Here is a 10445-nt window from a genome sequence, read left to right as displayed (position 1 = left end):
TTTCTAAATACTTTTTAATACTCGAAACTATCTTAACCTTAACCAAGTTGGGTACAACTCTTTAGTGCCAGCCTTTACCAATATTTTTGCTAAATAACCTTCTTCAGGAGTTTCAAGATACCCATTGGTTTTTGCTTTGTCAGTTTTCAATTTTCGGCTAATAGGTCGCCTTCATTTAAATTTAATTTCTACCTAAAAATTTTTAAATAGATTATTTAAAAAGTTGTGTATATTAGGACACGAGTAACTTATAATTAAATAAAAACCATTACATAACCAACTTCCATTTAGTTGTGTTACCTATAAGGCATTCTTTTATTTAAAAATCAGTAATTGTTAAAACTTCACTTGAGAAAAATTAAAATAATATATAAAACAGTATTGTAACAGATGAATAAGAGTATGAATGTGATCTTTTTACCAGTATTTTGGAAAAAAATTCCATTCATTACTTAGATGACAGCAAATAAAACCTCATTGGGCTACAATATATTAGAAACATGGCTTCTAGTTATATGGCATAGCTCTTCGGGGAAAGCTCATTTGGAGTTACACAAGTTTTTATATTGCAAAAGACAGCAATATTAGATAGTACTGGAATTAGAGATACTCAAGTATGCCTTATTTCATTAGTCTTAGTATTTTTAACGTTACCTTACATGTAATTTATATCATACCTCTTGTTAGTGTATGTTAGACTGCACTATGTAGATTTTAATTTAAGGAATAGTAAACCACATGTTCAAATCTAGAAATAAAAATCTTATGCTTTTACATTTTCAGTAACACCAATAGCAGCTTCATGCATTTCGGCATAAAACTTTATATCAAATTCCCTATAAATATAAATGCAATATCTGTAAATAGATCTTAAAAAGTGTTTTTTTATAGTTTTGATGGATTTTATAGTACTACGTTGGATGAGACAACAATAATAATACTTACATAATCATAAGGGCCCATTTTATTTATATTAACTTAAGTATTAATACTGTGTATATACACAAGGCCTATCGACAATATATACGCAAACTGAGGCCATAAAAACTTGATTTTGCATAATTTAGCCTATATTGATTTTGTCCCATTCAAAGTACACTTCATCCATTGCTATACACTTATTCAATCTGTTTTTCCACTGTTTATGCACCCTTAAAAGTCCTTGGAAGTTAGGCTTTTTAGTTTCCTCATTGCTGCTTGCTTCATTGTATCCAAATCTTACCAGTAATGTCCCTTCATCACATTTTTTGCATTTTGGGAATAGGGAAATGTTGCAGGAGGTAAGATTTGATGAATAAGGAGGACGATCAAGGATTGAGATTACATTTATTTAAAGAAACTTGCTTTGTGATTTTAGTTTAATGTCATACTTGTAAAAACCATGATTTGTTACCAGTGATTACCCTATTGAGAAATCCAGCCTTGTTTTCAAGTGAATTTTTTTACACATTTTCAAGTCGGTGACATATTCACCTCTTTTCAGCTTTTGATTCTGGCGTCAGCAGCTTTAACACGATTTTTTCTTATATTTCTTTTGACTCAAATATTCGGTTAAAATAGTGTGCACTGTTGATTTTCTTATATTCAGTTCATCAGCTATCGTTCGGAACAATTTTTTGACGATCGGTGAGGACAACAGACCGCACGTGATCAATGTTATCTTCAACACAGGTAGTTGAAGGTCGCCCCACCCATGTATCACCCGTGGCGTCTTGTCGGCCATCTTTAAAATGCTTAATGACTTAAAAACAGACGTTCTCTTCAGAGCATTATCACTGTAAACAGCTGTCAACTATCAATAATTTCTTTATAACTTTTATCACACTTCACCAAAAACTATATTGATTTGTTGTTCCTTGATTTTCCATTGTTCATGTCCATTTTTGACAAACAGTAAAAACAAGGACTACAGAAACTAACATAACTATCAACACACGCACAGTTCGACGATCTGCCAAGCACTGACGACTCATTGGGTCTCAAGCAATTATAATCCTTGTCATGGCCAAGTTCGTGTATTTATTGGACAGTCCTTGTATATTTCTCAGTAATACACCATAAGCTACATTGAATTTTTAAAATTTTATATTATTTACTTTATTTAGTTAAACATTTTCTATGCAACTGATTTATTTGACAACGCCTACTGTGATATGCATTATTTTCAAGGCAACATAGAAATTTGAATTTGAATTCAACAATTGGTGGGAGGAAGCACCGATCCGATCTAAAACAATCAATGTTTTTTTTACTCCTTAAACCTTTCAAACTTATTCAATAAACTGTTATCTAAAGGACATCTGAAAATAGAGACATAGACACCTTCATTATTTCAAGGCAACATAGAAAATTTGAATTTGAATTCAACAAATGGTGGGAGGAAGCACCGAGAGATCCGATCTAAAACAATCAATGTTTTTTTACTCCATAAACCTTTCAACTTATTCAATAAACTGTTATCTAAAGGACATCTGAAAATAGAGAGAGTTAAGGCCTCAGAATATGACTTGATAAGGTTGAACTCCTCTGAGTGAAAAAAGAGCAGGACAAAAATTGGCTGAGAATTCCAGTTTATTGAATTTTAATTTGCAGATGTAAAATTAGTGTTTAAAAAATAACTAACTCAGATGAAGTAAAATTATTTGCCCTCTTTACAAGAGCTGCCAGAAATTCTCGGTGTTATATATTCAGAGGACCAATACTTAATAATATGGTATAGATAACTACTGTATGCATGTTCAGTCTGATGATACTTGCAGAACAGCCAATAGTCCTCATACTGCTCCACGTGACTACTCTTTCTACTAGTATTCAACATCCTCACCTTCCTTTTTCGCCCAGGATACAATTGTACCCATCTCCATAGTGGGAGAGAGGGCTGGCAGTAGTACTTTGTTATGGTTTGGATAGGCATCGGACGAATAGTACCTATACTGGTATAGATTCTGTTCATGCAGTAACCCTCTCGACTGAGAGCAGGCAGACAACGTTACACTGAAACAGAGATAAATATGACATATTATTTTGCCACTGATTATCCCCCTACTTTTGTATAATCTTGAGGACCCAACCCACACTCAAGGGCTACGCTGTACTAACCTTCAAAGTGCTCTATAGTCCAGGCAGTTTCCTGCCTATCTGTATCTCTTACTTTGCGGGATTGGTAACTACATTAAACCCCTAAGAGGGTTGGGATTAAGTTTGAATGTCCTAATTGCAAATCACTTTTACGTTACTTTGTATGGTTAATGAAAATAACGGTACTTTGGGATTATACCGACCACACCAGTATGAAGAACACAAAAATAGAAAATTTATAGAAACAAACATGATTAGAACGAAAAAACAACTCTTCAATTACAAAATTACAAACTTACAAAGCATTTCCAGGTATTGTGATCGGTATTGTTGTCGCTGTTATCCTTATCTTTCTCGAGAATCCTGATTACGGCAGGCCGCGCGGCATCACGTGATTTGCACGGTACATCATTGCCTTTCCATTACAATTCAATTTATATTTCTGATTAGCCCTCTAGAATTTGATATTTACTGATAGGTACTATCTCGAGGGATGTTTTTCTTTCGTCGACATCAGCGCGGGGCAGCACCGAAGGTGCTGTCGAAGCCCGCGCTGATGGCCGGAGGCACTCGCATTTTGGGTGCGGAATGTGATCAAGAATAAAAACAAGTTTTGAGTGTTTTTTTAATAAAAAGTTTAGTTTGGTGAATGTTTGTTTTTGTTGAATTTTTGTGTTTGGAGAAATGTAGAGGTAAAACACGGAAGTACAACAAAGCGATGCACCAGCTGAACGGGCGGCGAGACTCTGCAATCACGTTATCTACTAGACGCTCGACTTTGACCTCTGTCTGAGGATGGGGAGGTGTTTGCGATAAGACAATTCCTGTTTTATATTGACGAAATATTGTTCTACGCTAATCTAGTAATCAGTAGAAACGAAATGTGAAATAACGATTCATGTCTGGGTGTAGTCAGTATAATCCCAAAGTACCAAAATAACATTTATATAACACTGTGAATAATGAGATTTGTGTATATGAAACTCATTTGTTAATATGTACTGTTTGAAGAGTTACATTTTATTCAAGATTGAAGATCTGATGATGAGGAAGGAACTGGATTACTCTAAAGGAAGGTGTTTGAGTTCATAATCACTTGTTAATTATATAACTCTTATTATATTATTGAAAAAGTTTGAGCAAGAATACCTAGTTGTCACAAAGCCCTCATCGAGGTAGCGGCTCAGTCCTGAGCTTATAGGTTACTGTTTAACCAGTAGCTATCTACAATTGGCACACATGTATCTTGTCAGCTGGATAAAGAATTTGTGAGTTTAATTGTTTGATGGAGGAGGGGCACAGCAGACTAACCTCAGCATATTTCCCCTTTAGTTCATGCTGTCACGTTGGAAAAGGATACATTGCCAGTGTCTTATATGTCTTATATTACTTCTTATAAGAAATTACAAATTTCATGACTAATTCCAAACGCAATAAAGAAAAAGATTTGTGTTAATCTGTGAGCGAGGTACTCTATTAGAATGATCAAATATATGGAACCTTTTCCTTCTACAGGCTGTCTTAAAGCATTCCCAAACCAGACAAAGTAAATTCTGTAGAGTTAAAGAGGCATAAGATCGGCCTGACTATCAGATACTATCAATATCCATTGATCGACAAAGTTCTCTTCTCAGTTAAACCAATCTATACCTAAAATAGTTACAGATTTCGGCCTGTGCAGTCTTCAATAACATAACATAAATTGGTACTTATGCCAAATTAAACTTAAGAATAAATCTCTGACAACTATGACTAAGAATAAATATACAAAATAACAAAGTTGTACAGCATTAAAACTGGAAATTCTTTTTCTCATCGTTCTACATATATGCTGTGTGTCATATGATCTTGAGTCAACCTCATATATATTTTGTCATTGCTGATATCAGCCGTAAAACCACCTTTGGATACAATAAAATAACAATAAGTGAATGTAGGGGTTTTGATCTGAAAAGAACATTTTTCATTAATGTAGACTTTCTGAGAATAGTTCCTATAAGGATAACAAAATTATCAGATTGTTTCCAGGCATCAGTGTGGGCTGTGACAAAATAACATTAGAGAGTAAATAAAATACAGTAAATTTACATAACCAGAACTTCCTACTATCTTACTTAGCCTAAGACCCATCAGTGACAATAAATGCGAATGTATAAATAAGGCAAATGGACAACCATAAACATTCGACAAATGTAATAAAGAAAATAAACAAACATAAACCAGCCAGAAGTGAATCCCTGCTGGGTAATCAACTATCGATTATAAATATCTAAAATATTGAAAATATAAAAACACCTATAGATGTTCATAATTAATAATTGCTAGCTGCCTTTATTTTACAGAAAAACAATATTATTTAATAAAATCTTAAAACTCTAAAACATAATTCAGTTTGACATTACTGTTTCAAATTAAGTCAAACAAAGTAGAATCATAATACATGGCCACAAACACAATCGAATCATGGTTATCGAATTATATTGAGACATCGATATTCATGGATCATCTAATATTACTGAAAACATGTCAGACCAAATAACATAGTTGATATTTCAAAGAAACATATAGTTTTGCTGGTTTTTAAGCTTAAAAATTAATAAATTAACAAATAAATAAAAACTCTATCTATACTATCAATATTTTATAAAATGTTACAAGCAATACAATAACATTTATTTACCTTTTATTAATTTCAAGATATAAACACAATTTAAATTTGAATTCATTTTGTATAATAATATTGAAGTAAATTAATAATTAGGCTTTTAAATTGTATAATAGAGAAGCTATACTTTTTATATTGAAAAGAAATGTATTTATTTAAAATTTATATTGAATAACTATACTTTATTTATATGGCTTTTGAATAAGTAGTACTTACAATCACTTTACAGGGTAAACATGTGTGATAGCTTTAATCAAATGCCTCAAATGAATTACCACCACAGTTGATTGGCAATGTATTCACATCCTGAGATCAGTTTTAAAGGATTTCTTTGCAGTTCTCAAATTAGCTATTATTGTCTGAGTGTTAGTAGAAGTTCTTGCATCGAAGAAGTTTTGTACTGTGGTAAAATTGTCATAACCTTTTGTTTTTTTTTTTTTTAATAAAAGAGGCTTACCATAAATCCATAACAAACATTGTTTTCTTGTTTTACATGTTTAAGATTCTGGGGAAATTTCCGAACAGAATCTAACATCTCTTTGCTTCTTTTTGGAAATGTATACATTAGTGTTTACCTCTAATGTAACAAGTTCTTTGTTGCACATGTTTAAAAATACAATTTTGTGTTGATATCTGCAATGTTCATCACCATTGTTTCTTGCCGATGTTATTAGCCTACTCACTACATATATGAAATAACAACAGTGGCAAATGACATCACTAACTTACTCAGTACATAAATGAATAAACAAAGCTAGCTATGATTAATTAAGAATTTTTATAAGTAAAATGTTGTATTTAATAGTATCGATATCTATAATCAATTATTATGATTCGAATTGTCAATGGTGGCCACTTATTATACTTACAGCCAAATCATATGTACTTGGTTTTTAGAATAACTGCTGGGGCGCCCGCAAGTATATAAATGCCAATGTAAATTTGTTATTTATGGCACAATGTGTCAGACACGTTTATCCTTTAGTAGTATAACATAACAAAATGGTTACACTGTTTTAATTTTACATTTTATAAATATACATAGTCTAGATAGTTTTTAAAAACCCTTTAAAAGCGTCATGAAAAAATTAGACCTGATCTTTGATAAAAGTTACAATTTTTTTAAATTTCCAATGTGTAAAGTTAAATTTATTTTCGTTTCTGTATGTCAAAATAGAGTTATTTAACGGTAAATAAAATTCGTTTAGCCTTTTTTTGGATTACCTAGGATAATTTTTAACTTTTGAGAATATCGTAGAATAGCAGTGTAGTTGTCACTAATATTTTTATATAATTTATTCAGTAAGTATGGGAATGAAACACAGTTTAATAGATAAAACGTATACTATATTACAAACCAATAAAATTAGAAAAATACAAAAGTAGACAAAGAGTGTTTTATTTAGTGGCGGGCTGTCACAACTGACATTCCACGCGTCTCCCGCAAGCCACTGTTATCGCGTGACTTTGAACCTTCTTATCGCTCGGCAACGTGTAGGACAGCCTTGCAGGGCTTGAATTATGTTTCCTTGCTTTGTGATAACATCCTTATGACCGTAGTAAAATATTAAAAAGTTTGGGGTTGACCAAGTAATTGCTCAGAATTACCAAATCTTCAAATTCCGAATCGTCTGGATAGGCCATTCACACGAATACATGGTAAAAAAACACTAAATAAATACTGTGAAACTGCTGTATTTAATATGAATAATTTACTTTAAAAAGAATAAGACACAACAGAAAATTAGCGATAACCGAAATACATAAGCGTGTACCGGACGCTTCTCACTAACAACTGGCTAGATGCCTTGACGGGAGCTCCCGTCAATGACTTTGTGAAAGGCCGCGGGGCCACGCCCGCTAGACAGTGTTTGGCCAATTAGAAGCAACTGCCACTCCCATTGTAACAGAATTCGAGGCAGGGCAACCCGTCTGTATGTCGCATGACGACTAGGACCATCTAACAGCAAAATTATTCAACTAACATAGCAGTAAGAAAATAAAGAATGCAAAAACGTGGATCCACGGCAATAACGTTTTGAGCTTGTAGTGGCCCTCCGCGGATTCCGCGTCAATATACGCTGGCTGAAAGGTTAATTCATTAATTAAATAACTACTTTTTTAAGATACAAAACAGCCAAACTATACTATAATTTGTAGTATCCAAAACATAATTGGGTTTCAGTAATTAACCTATATCAAATAACCTGAAACAGTGTGAAAATAGAACAAAAAGAAATTTGTATTTTCCATAATAAAAACCACTATTTATAATTCTCACTCACTAAAACTGGTTTCGTTTAGGAGAATAAAATGTATTCGGTAGGGTAAGATAAGCGGCACCCGGTTTTTTATATCGAAGAATGTAATCATCGATACATAATATTCACATCTCAAACCCTAGAGACTTTCAATCGATATAAAAGTATCTATAGTCCTCAAATAACAATCATATTTATCAAATTAAAATATGAATTAATAATTTCCAATGATGAAACAAATTATTATAAGAAAAATTAGTAAAACTGAAGACGACCATATTTGCTACTCTCACAGTTACAGTTGTTTCTTTCCCACAAATTTCATATAACGGATTTTTTTTCGGTACGAGTCCAACATGTTGAAGTCACGTAGAACATGTCTTATCATCTTTCAAAGCAATGTCGTGTAGTTTTTCTAAAATTGACCACTGCCATTTTTAATAATCAAATGTTACTTATATGTAAAGTTGAAATTACCTTACGAGTATTATTTGAAAGTGTTTACAGCTGTTGATATGGATTATTTCAGTTATTTGATTAAATTAATTAATCAGTATCGATTGATTATATCGATGGTTATGATTAAATAATATCGTTTGCCAATTTCGATATAAAAAACCGGGTCCCGTTTTATCGTACCCTACCCCCAATGTATTAATAGCATTGAAATTATGATTGGCAACCTCAACCAATATTTTCACTTAAAACCAAAACAAAGAATGTAGATCTACCAGTACAACTATAATGCTTTGATATAGTAGCCTACAAAGAGAAAAATTACATTTTATATCCTGACTTATAAAAGCAATGTTTTATAATATTTCCACATTTTAAGACTTAAATATAACAAGTTTTAATTTATAATGTTACTTTAATATTATGAATATATTCGTTCTGAAGCTTTGACTTTTACAACCTTCTAAATAACTAAAATTTAAATTTACTAAAATTACCAAGATTTGGAGGAACAATTAATTTATTTTATCACGTGATCTACAAACTAGTGCCCTTTTGAGCTTTCTCTTAATAGACTAGATTTTTGTTAGGCTATTACAATAAAAACATTGAAAGTATTGATTATTCTTTCAATGTGAATCATAGCTCTGACAAACTAAGCTACTAGAATATGCAAAAGATTTATTGCAAAAATGGTTGCTGGCTTTAAAAATAACTAATCTATCAGCAACGTTATCTTAAAAATTACCATAACCTTCATTTGCGACCTTCATAACCTACCCTTACAATACTCATTACAATATGTTTGTATATCAAAATAACTTACAACCGCTGGGCCTGGAAATATAACGCTCGTTGAAAGCTGAAATGTCTTCGGTAATTTGTATTTGATTCCTGTGAATTAATTTACGTACAACAAAATTCCTCCACATTTTATTAAAAATTAATGAAACTTTACAACATTAAAAACAAAAACACAAAGTCCAATTAGAAAGGATAGAAGATTGAGAACAGACGGACAGACAGGGGCAGACGATATTGTAAGATAATCAAACTCAAGCACAAATGGAGAGAAACAGTACCTTTTTCCATCTGTCTAGAGTACTTCAAATAGAATATATATGTTATAATATTATGATAATCTATCAAATACTTCTGCACCCTGATGAGCTGAGAGTGACAATCAAATCAAATCCTTCATTGGCCACTATTTAAAACAGAGAATATGCATTGTCAAACACGTACATATCTTTCTCAACGCTCCTCGTTTTATAAACCTCTACTCTTTTTTTTATTTATTTATTTCTTCCAACGGTAACATAACCATTTAGCCTATGACTAAAAAAATGACTTATTTATCTAGGTGTGGCATGACGACCACACTTAGTTTTTAATTTTAAATGTTCTCGGGTTCTAACTCGGACACGGTGATGGAAACTAGCCCAGGTTGCCTGCAATAAAAATGCTCTTCCTCGGTTGCCCAAATAAAACAATTTAATTTATTGCGAAAACAATTTGAATTTTATTGTATAACTTAATAGCAGTTCAACAATTACAAATTTAGAACGGGAGAGAGAGCAATTTCAACGCGAGTTTGACGCGTTCAAAACCCCGACACGACTGCGACTCAGAACAACGAACTCCAGGGAGCAGCGGCAATTTGCTTTATTTTTTTCTTTGAAAGGCGAAAGAGACCCCAGGAAGAAATCCACCTGCCCGGACCACACACACCACCATGCTCAGAATTCTTGCAACGCCACTGATGCATGCGTAGTTCGTGGGCAGGAATTTGCGGCAGAAAACAGTCCGTGATCTCGTTCCCCTAGGGACGCTCAAATCAAACATTTCCAGGAGAGCAGGGCAGTCCACCAGTCCGTTGATCAGCTTGAACAAGAAGAGAAATATCGAAGATGATGCGCCGATGGTACAGTGACCTGCAGATTAAAACGCTGTTTCCAGTTGGAGAACAGGCGTTTCCATATAGA

General features: G+C 32.9%; 1 long non-coding RNA gene across 1 annotated transcript; it reads right to left on the bottom strand.

Moving 5' to 3' along the window:
- Positions 1-2820: 2820 nt before the first annotated feature.
- On the bottom strand, positions 2821-9470 carry LOC124374547. The gene is made up of 2 exons (XR_006923571.1): positions 9287-9470; positions 2821-2994 (listed from the first exon to the last, which is right to left on the bottom strand). It is a non-coding gene; the product is annotated as an uncharacterized LOC124374547 (long non-coding RNA).
- Between the last annotated feature and the right edge of the window lie 975 nt (positions 9471-10445).

Source organism: Homalodisca vitripennis, unplaced genomic scaffold (assembly GCF_021130785.1).
Source record: "Homalodisca vitripennis isolate AUS2020 unplaced genomic scaffold, UT_GWSS_2.1 ScUCBcl_8989;HRSCAF=17329, whole genome shotgun sequence".
NCBI classification, from domain to species: domain Eukaryota; kingdom Metazoa; phylum Arthropoda; class Insecta; order Hemiptera; family Cicadellidae; genus Homalodisca; species Homalodisca vitripennis.
Note: the sequence above shows the minus strand (reverse complement) of the source record. Positions and strands in the feature narration are given on the sequence as shown.